General features: G+C 43.2%; 1 protein-coding gene across 2 annotated transcripts in view; it reads right to left on the reverse strand.

Annotated features, from left to right (window-relative positions):
• The window catches only part of LOC310798510 (3'-5' exoribonuclease HELZ2-like), a 29075-nt gene extending 26317 nt beyond the window's left edge, over positions 1-2758 (reverse strand). For both annotated transcript variants that reach the window (XM_083661041.1, XM_083661040.1), the window contains exon 1: positions 2694-2758. The gene's annotated coding sequence lies outside the window, so the exon portion shown is untranslated. The remainder of the gene's footprint in view (positions 1-2693) is intronic.
• Between the last annotated feature and the right edge of the window lie 4808 nt (positions 2759-7566).

Here is a 7566-nt window from a genome sequence, read left to right on the forward strand (position 1 = left end):
TCACAATGTCAGAGTCCGGGACTCTACTAGAAAGCCATGACTCAGTGATGACAAAAACGTCAGGAGCAGCATCATTAATCAGTACATTAATAAAATCCAACTTGGGTAACATACTTCTAACATTCAAATGTAAACATTTTAGGCCACCAGTAGCACAGAGCTCTTGTGGAGAATTCAAATCAGTAACACATGTACTGATTGAGGGAGACGGCGCAAAAATTTCGACAGTTAGCAGATTAACTTGAGAGACTCCGCTTGGCCGTGAGGTACGCCGAGGGAGACGCATAGGGGAGGGGGTAATGACATCAATATTACTGAAGCTACTATGCAGTTTGTTATTAACATTATTGGACTGATTAAAATTAAAATTGCCGTTAGGTTTAAAATTTAAAACGACTAGCCCAAGCTCCGGCTGGAAGACAGAATGTTGGCCTGTCCCCAGAGAAGGACAGTAGGGGGAGCTAGCGCTAAAGGAGTCTTGTTGGGGTGATGGTCAGGAGAAATTAAAAGCAAAGTGCTGAATGTAATTTTTGGCCAACAATGTAGTTCCTTTTCTATTTAGATGCAGACCATCTTTTCTGTACAATTTATGGTTTGACCAAAAATAATCAAAATTTGAGATAAAATCATAAAGACCAGTGGCAGCAGAGAAATTTTTCAGCCAAGTGTGGAGACTGAGAAGTCGACTAAAACGTTCAGAGTTTGTTGAGAGAGTGGGCAGCGGGCCAGACAAAATGCATCGTTTCCCCAGACTCTCAACAGTGCTGCAGAGGGACTCAAACTTTCTCTGTAGCTCACTGGAACGTCGAGCCATGACGTCATTAGTGCCCACGTGAGTTACAACAGTGTTTACAGATGGATAGTGAGCAATGAGGGCTGGGACTAGAGTAATTAGATCGGCAATCTTGCCACCTGGTAGACAACAGGTGACCGCACCGGGGAGAGAAAGATGTCTGACGAGAGAGTCCCCGACTATCAGGATTTGGGGGTTGCAGCTTCCCACCGGACTATTGTGGACAAGTAGTTTCTGAGGGAGCTGTGGAATGTCGCGCACGGTGGCGGTGCTAACGTTAGCGACCAAACTAACATTAGCAGCCAAACTAACATTAGCGACCAAACTAACGTTAGTGACCAAACTAACGTTAGCGGCCACTCCACTCGAGCATGGCGGGTCAGGCGATACCCCCGTATGACCAGGGGAACCAGGGCCGGTCGGAGAGAGAGAACCAGCACCAGGACCCACAGCGGGAGCAGAGAGAACAGCGGGAGAAGAGAGGGGGCCACCTGGGATGCCCCCGTTGGTCTGCTCAGGGCGATTGGAAACGGCCTCCTTCAGCAGTCGGAGCCGGGTGTGGGACCGGGGCCGAGCAGGACGAGCAGGTACTGCAGACGAGCCGGCGGACATCGGTGGAGACGAAGGCCCGGACAGCGGTGGAAACTGGGCGCTGCTCCATATGTTAAATGCTACTCCCGGGCTGGGAGGCACGGCCGGCGGAGGAGGTACTGAGCACAGGAGACCAAGCGGGTTATCGGTCTCCTCCTCCAGGGGTTTGAATCTGTTATCAAGCTCAAGAGACCATGAGTGGGGCTGGAGACTACGAAATCCTCCAGGTCCACCACGGCGACGGGCAGCCGGGATCCAGGCACCGGCGGCAGCAGCTGCAGTGGAGGGGGTCGAGCAGACTGGCTGCTTGGGTCTGGCACCAAGCCCGCGCCACGGATCCTCCCCATGAGAGACACCGCTGGTGTGGAGGGACTCTCCAAGCCACGGGACAGTGGTGTCATCTCCGATGCCCAAACTATCAACATCGCATGTTGGGGTTAAACTAAATGACTGCAGTGTGGATGTGAGTTTCCTGATGAACCTATTCTTCTCTGTGATTTCCACTTGCAACCGGGAGACGTCTTTGACCAGTTCAATCACGGTAAGACTGCATATATGATAAAATGTTTCATGTCCCCTTTAGAGCAGTGACATATGACATTCTAATCAATTGATATCACTAATTATTGTAAATGTTGTGGCTGAGTGGACAGAAATCATACACTGATTGTCACAAACCATGGAGATGACCACACATTTACATGGAAGAAGTATACAGTCTATGGAAAGAAGGTCCATAGTCCTCGAGACCTGCCTATTTCCTGACACGTGCATCTTGGATCCACTAGATGACGCAGTTGTGCATTTTTCTTTTTAATAATAAAACAAGTGCAACAACATAAACGTTCACAGAGGATGCCAATGGCTCAAATATAACGGACCAACCAAATGGCTGTTGTGTAATAATTAAGCTTGTTTTAAAATGGTAGGAAATTAGTTATGTCAAATCAATTTGCATTTAATCAACAAATATGAATTTGAACTATGTATTGCTGCTTGTTAATAAAAGCTAATTCTAACTCTGTTATGATCCTGTAGCAACAGCAAAACGTCAAACACGACATAGGCAACTGCTACGACCACGACTAACTAACAACACCACACCACACAGGCTACAAGTAGCTATAAAACAATAATGATAAGATAACACGTTTTACTGTTGGAGTCAGTGTGGGAGCGGCTCAATGTTATTTCCTACTCAAATACGTTGCAATATAGCTAATATGACTTCATAATCTGATAACCTAACATGAGGCAATTAACGTTAGACTAATCAATATTCTAACAGGCGGACATCACCAGGACTCACCGCTCTGAAGTCAGGAGGGAAGACGGCACAAACCACTCGTGACACACTGGCTCCGTCCGGTCCGGAGCACAACTGGAGTCTGGACTTGTGGTGGACTGTGGAGTCACACCCACTCTGCTTATCACAGGATATAAACTTTCGTTTCTCAGTTCTGCCGTCATAAGGGGTGGGGGGGGGGGGGGGGGGGTGGGCAGAGATGCGCTCTTTCAACCCCCCTCCCACCTTGGAACCTGTAACCCCGCCCAATGATTATTTCATTGGTGTAGCACTGCTGTCGCTCCGCCCCAATCTGCAGCTGAGTGCTTATCTCTCTCTCTCTCTCTCTCTCTCACACACACACACACACACACACACCCTCCCCCCCACACTCTCTCTCACTCTCTCTCTCTCTCACACACACACACACACACACACACACACACACACACACACACCCTCCCCCCCCACACCCACACACTCTCTCTCTCTCTCTCTCACTCACTCACACACACACACACACCCTCCCCCCCCCCACACCCACACACTCTCTCTCTCTCTCTTTCTCCCTGAACTGCCTTGTGATGATCAGGGCCGTAGCTAGCTATGAGAACGGGGAGGTCCGGACCTCCCCTAATATTTCAGCCTGCCAAAAAAAAAAAAATTTTTTTTTTTTTGTGTGTGTGTGCAAAAAAAAAAAATTTTTTTTTTTTTTTTGCAGGCCAGGCCAGGCCACTCACTGAACAGCAGGCCAGGCGCCGCCTACTGGTTTACTAGTGGTTTTATTACTTTATTCAGGTTTAAAGTGGGTGCATCTCATTGTAAAATTGGACTTGGCCCAAATTGGGCTTCAAATGGCCCAAATCAGGCTTCAAACGGCCCAAATCTGGCTTTAAACGACCCAAATAGGGCTTCAAACGGCCCAAATCTGGCTTCAAATGGCCCAAATTGGGCTTCAAACGGCCCAAATTGAGCTTCAAACGCCCCAAATTTTTTCGCTCGCGTCGGCCCGTATCGGCCTGGCCTGCTTGGTATCTAATGCCCGGCCTGAATTATGATCCCAGTCCGCCCCTGGTGGTGAGTGATGACTGTCTGTCTGCCTGGCGAGATAATTGAAGGTGAGCGAGCTGCGAGACAGTGAGCGAGTGAACGACAGACAGTGAGTGACACTGACAGATTTTTTAGCAACAACCAAGAAAGTAAGTGTCTAGTCTGTCTCTTAAGTAATGTTACCTGTGTGACACGTTGGGATGCTACTGGCTAATCATGCATGATGCCAATTGCCAAGCTCCCGAAGTCAGGTATGCAGGTGGCTATATGCATGGTTTCAGTTTCATGACCCAATAAGTAACAAAAAGAGGTGGTGTAAAGGTAAAAACAACATAATATATTTTATTTTATTTTTCAATCGTTCCTATCAGGAATAAATAAATGTCCCTCTGTATGTTTTTTTTTATTATCGATGATGACTTTGTGTGTTGTGTACGGCTTGGGTTGTGTACCTGTGTTTGTAGGTGTCATTTTGATATGAATTTGGCTAAAACAGTTTGTGTTTGTTAGTTACAATTATGTTGACAGGAGAGCTGAGCAGGTGGTGACATGAAAGAGAATATACTGAATAATGACATCACAACAGTATAATCCTAATGTTGATTTAAAATGATATATTACTCTAAATATGGCTTAAAAAGGGGGAAAAAAAAGCTCAATTTTTTTTCGGCCGCGCCCTAACGGGCGCCGCCGAATCCGCCTCCCCTTGCTGGACCTCCCCTATTTCGGAACCCTGGCTACGGCCCTGGTGATGATGATGATGGTCGTCTGTCTACTAATATTTCTCTTCATGATTCATCATTTATTTGATGTGACTCGTGACCATGATCACATGGTTTGGAGCAACAAACAAAACATGCAAAAACAACATTGGCACACGTCACGGCTCGAGCATAGCACATAATCACTTAAACAGGCAGGACATGTTTTAGAAAGACACCTAGTTTTCACATGACTAGCATTGCTATTATAAAGACTTGAGATACTGAGGCCACACAGCCTTATTGGACATTGTATTTTATTGTATAACTGTGCCCATTTGTGAATTTGTAGTGGCTCTTATTGCCCTATTATTATTATTTCCTCTATTGGTATCCAGTGTTGGGCAAGTTACTTTCAAAATGTAATATACTACTAGTTACTTTCATTTGAAAGTAATAAGCTACTTTACATTATTACTGTCTGTGTAGAGTAACTCGTTACTTATTACACTACTTTTGCATTACTTTCCCCAAAACAGCAGCAGAATGACATCGCCGCCCCGGAACCATCCAGAAAAATAATGCCAACCGCCTTGAAGTCAGTGTAAACAATCCAAAATTCTAAATGTTATTATTTTCCTTTGTTATTGTCATCTATAGTGGTTATTCACATAAAAACTGTTTGAAAAGGAAATTATTGTATCTTTTTTAAATATGTGCTTTGATTTAAAATATATATATATATTCAATTTGTAACTTGAGTTACTTGACAAAGTAACTGGTATAATATTACTGAAATCCTACAAGTAATAAGTTATATTACTGAGTTACTGCTAAAAGTAATACATTACATGTAATACGTTACTTTTGTAATGAGTTACCCCCAACACTGTTGGTATCCATATAATGTTCCTATCAGGGACTTAAAGTATAGGGACTCTGTGGTGCACAATGGTGAGTTTATAGTGAGTGACAATGGTACTTTGTATCTCCAGTTAGTAACACTATAGCATAATATTCTTATATGGATTTAAAGTTCTGCTGTGAGATTTGTTGGATCCTACAAAACTGAGGACAACTGTAGACCTGAACCAGGATCTCTGGGCCAGATTTGTTGAGTAAAGTTGAATAGGTTCGTATGCTCATAAATTATGAGCATACGAACAGACCTGTAGCCCAGGGTATCATTATGAGTCATGATACCCTGGGCTACACAAGAACGTCAGTACTAGAATGATCACAATTTGTTCTGGAGTTGTTAGGTGACATTCAGAATGGATTTAACAGTGCTTTGGATCAGCAGAGGTAGTGGCTATATACTCGGGTTTAATATTTTCCCCGAAAATGAGGCATAGCGGGAAACGGGAAATGAAGAAAAATCCCGGGAAATCCCGGGAAATCACTTTTCTTTTTTTTTTAATAAATCTATGGGTTGCTAATTTGATGCTGTAGTGTCTTATTTGCTGATATCAATAATTATTCTCATTCTTATTATAGGATTAAAGAAAAAGAATGAATTTATGTTAACAAACATTATAATTTAAGATAAAAACGTCATATGAAATGCCGTGTTCATTGCATGTGATCGTCTGCTGATAAGAACAGCCTCATGGAAATGTTATTTGACAATAAATAAACGGAATTCGTTACAGCACTTAATTTGGGAAGTGATATTGGACAATAAACAAATGAAATTCGTTAAAGCAAGTTATTTTGCGTGTTTCAATTAAGCTGAGATGGATTCCATATTCTGATAGCGTTCAGCAGCCTTTCTATAATAGCCAAACAATTTCATTTACTTTCCAAGTGACATTCATATTCAAGTGCAATTGAATCAATAAACTAGTGAAAACAATCACGGCCTGCGCCGCTTGTGCAAAATTCACGGCTTTAAGAATCCGTCATATGCTGCCATTTCTGACAGTATTTCGGCCACCGAGGCTTTTGGTGTTAAAGGAACACTCCGCCCATTTTCAACCAGCTTTGTATCATTAGAACATCAGTAGTATATCAGAAAACTGTAAACGGTTTTGAAGTCTGACATTTAATTTGACAGTTATTGAGTGTTAAAGTGTGGACCAGTGACATCACTGGTCCACACTAACTCAAATTAATAACTCATTAACTCAAATCAACTCTCAATAACTGTCAAACTATTCATCATTCATCTAGTTTGACAGTTATTGAGAGTTGATTTGAGTTAATGAGTTATTAATTTGAGTTAGTGTGGACCAGTGATGTCACTGGTCCACACTTTAACACTCAATAACTGTCAAATTAAATGACAGACTTCAAAACCGTTTACAGTTTTCTGATATACTACTGATGTTCTAATGATACAAAGCTGGTTGGCAGAGTGTTCCTTTAAGTACGCTTCACTTGCGGGGTTTCTGGGGTTTTATGGGTTGCTGCGACTGCAAATGTCGCAGCAACCCGCTTGTTGATCGTCCTCCACATCTTATCACTCACTCACAGAGGTGACATGCTGGCACCCTCGTTTGTTTTGGCAAAACTACTGGCAGGCATGGCAGCAGAAGACATCGTGGTGGAATGAGATGGCTCATTCTGTTCTCATGGATGGCTCTCAGTGTGTGACTCACTCAACAGGTGGGTGTGGGCTGTGTGGACGAATTACCGTATTAACTGCAGTAATGGTCATTACGCAATTTTATTTAGGCTACAATAGGCTGTACAGCTATTTTCTTCAATTCATTTTTTCCCGTTTCCCACTATTGTATTTTCCGGGAAACGGGAAATGGTCCAGTCGGGATTTCCCGGGAATCCCGTTTCCCGGGATTAAACCCTACTATATACTGTATAGCCTATGCCTATGCTATACATTAATCAGACATTGTAATTTTAGACCACAACCATGCAGCTAATCATAAACATGTTGTGATGAAGAGTATGAATAGTGAGTCAGACTCAGGAAAGACCGCTTTGACCTTTTATGATCCTGATAGATGGAACAAGCTTCAGGACTCTCTCAAACTGGACCGACTGGTCTCCATAGAGACGTTCAGGGTGCTACTTGAGGATGCATTACATAGGGATTGCACCTGCTTTACATAGCCCTCTTATTTGTCTGCATCTGTGATTTTTATTGTTTATATGTACTGCAATTTTGCAATTGTAATTGTTGTATA

Source organism: Poromitra crassiceps, assembly GCF_964638095.1.
Source record: "Poromitra crassiceps genome assembly, chromosome: 25".
NCBI classification, from domain to species: Eukaryota; Metazoa; Chordata; class Actinopteri; order Beryciformes; family Melamphaidae; genus Poromitra; species Poromitra crassiceps.